At 39.9% G+C, this 2,243-nt stretch overlaps 1 pseudogene; it reads right to left on the reverse strand.

Moving 5' to 3' along the window:
• Positions 1 to 1,590: 1,590 nt before the first annotated feature.
• LOC113934981 lies at positions 1,591 to 1,929 on the reverse strand (annotated as a pseudogene).
• Between the last annotated feature and the right edge of the window lie 314 nt (positions 1,930 to 2,243).

The raw sequence follows: 2,243 nt of genomic DNA on the forward strand, positions 1-2,243 counted from the left end.
CCCTCTATCAAAAAGCACTGGGAAACCTAGATAACTGACAGTTTGCATGACACTGTTACTCCCTTCCCTGCACCCTATTTCCTGCTCTTATGCTTTAAATTAGTTGGTGAAGCATGAACCTGCAAAACCCTAGACACTCTGCCTTTGGACCCTAATAAGCAGAACCCCAGATCCTCTCTTTCACTCTCTCTCTCTCTCTCTCATACACACACACACGCGTGCGTGCGGGCACACACACACACACACACACACACACACACACACAATCTCTCTCTCTCCCTGACAATCTTACTGTGTGGCCCTCAGGTATGCTGTGTACTTTTCAGGACCTTTGAGTAGCAAATCTTGTTCAAGTTCCCTGATGGTTTTTGCTGAAATGCACCCTGCAATCAATAATAAGAATCATAAAGGATCCATCCAGCTACAACACTGGCCCAGGTGGAAGAAATGTCTGTGTGGGATTGCTCTGTGAATTATAGTTCACTCTTCAAACCCAGTTCAAAATTGTTGAAGTGGCAATGTAAAGCAGGTAAGGGAATTGTGGTCCAAATACCTGCTTCTTCAAAATATCTGTGAGTCCACATATTGTACTTTATTCACTTACATATTCAGACAATGAATTGTCATGTGTCAAAACCTTTAATAAAGTAAGCTTAACTATGGTAGCATACAGATTATTTTGACAATTTGCTTATTGACTTCCAGGCAATAAAATTTAAACTTTGGAGCTGATATTTAAGCATTCCAGTTTTTAATGTTTATTCTTCTTTTACAAAATATGTGTACATCTTCCTCATTGAAGAACCATGAACAACTCACAGGGTCTCTAGGATATAAGCCTCTTGGCTGAGTTCCCTGAAACCTCATTTTCATGTTTCAGATGATGTTTCTAGTCCATGGTCTGGTTGGATCTAAGATTACATCTTCTAGCTTCTTACTTAAGTGTTCTGCAATATTTTGTTCAAAGTTGAGATTTCATACCTAGTTTTTATTTGACATCCTGGAGGAGGTTTTGGATTGTTGTTCAGTCTCTATAAACACAATTCATTTTGGCTCCAACTTGTCTTTTATAGAGTTCATGGTTCTCCAGTGGATGCTTCTTTCTTCTACTCCTCTTTTTTCCTTCCTCGCTTTTTTTCTCCCTCCTCTCTCTTGCTCCCTTAGTTCCCTCTTCATTCCTTCTTGCACAGAGTTTAAACTGAAAATGAATCTCCTTTTTTGAAGCACTACTCTTGTCTTTGTTATACCAGTACATACACCCTGGCAATAGCACTATCTCAGAATGCTATTGTTTGCTTATTTAATATATGTTGGATTAGATATATATACCAAAATAAATCAGATAGTGAAAAAATGCTAATTGGTTTTCATTGCTTATTTCGAAGGTCTAATCAAGAGCTATTTACAAAATACAGTAATTTTGTCACACTAAAATAACTAAGAAAAATATTCTTAGGCAAGGTAAATAAATTGCCAATTTTGTTCATGACTTGATTTGCCTGTGATAAAATAGTTCAACTCTGATTTTTTTGTTTGTTTGTTTTAAAAACAAGCTGTGGCCAGTTTTATTAAAGAAAAATTGTGCGTGATTTACTTTTCACCAGTCTGTTCTGGCATGCTTTGAATGATATCAGAATCACCTGGATCAATGATAGCCAGTGTGCATACCCTGTAGTATTTCCCACATGCTGTGCCCAATTCAATATTATTGCAAATGTAGTGATGGACACCAGTTTTGGCCAACATGGCATAGTATTCTATTTCAGATTTCCTCAAGGCTGGGCAGTTGTTGGCGAGGATGACCAGTTTCGCTTTGCCAGGTCTGATCATTTTCAGAGTCTGCTTGTACCCCAGCACGTACTCCACTTTTCATAACAAGCTGGAGCCTGGAGTTGATCGACTCTTCTTCTTCTTCTTTGTGGCCACCATCTTCCTGCCTTAGATGTGGGACGGCCCCAACCAAAACCAGCTGCCAAAATGGCCGGGAGAGAGAAAGGCCAACTCTGATTTTATTAGAGATAGATTTAGTATAATTGTAAAATGAAAAGTAAATAAGCATTCTATAAGAGAATTATTTTTAAAGAATAAATTATCTGTCGGGCGCCTGGGTGGCTCAGCTGGTTAAGCCACTGCCTTCGGCTCAGGTCATGATCCTGGAGTCCCGGGATCGAGTCCCGCATCGGGCTCCCTGCTCAGCAGGGAGTCTGCTTCTCCCTCCGACCCTATCCCCTCTCATGTGCTCG

This window comes from Zalophus californianus, chromosome 13, assembly GCF_009762305.2.
Source record: "Zalophus californianus isolate mZalCal1 chromosome 13, mZalCal1.pri.v2, whole genome shotgun sequence".
NCBI classification, from domain to species: domain Eukaryota; kingdom Metazoa; phylum Chordata; class Mammalia; order Carnivora; family Otariidae; genus Zalophus; species Zalophus californianus.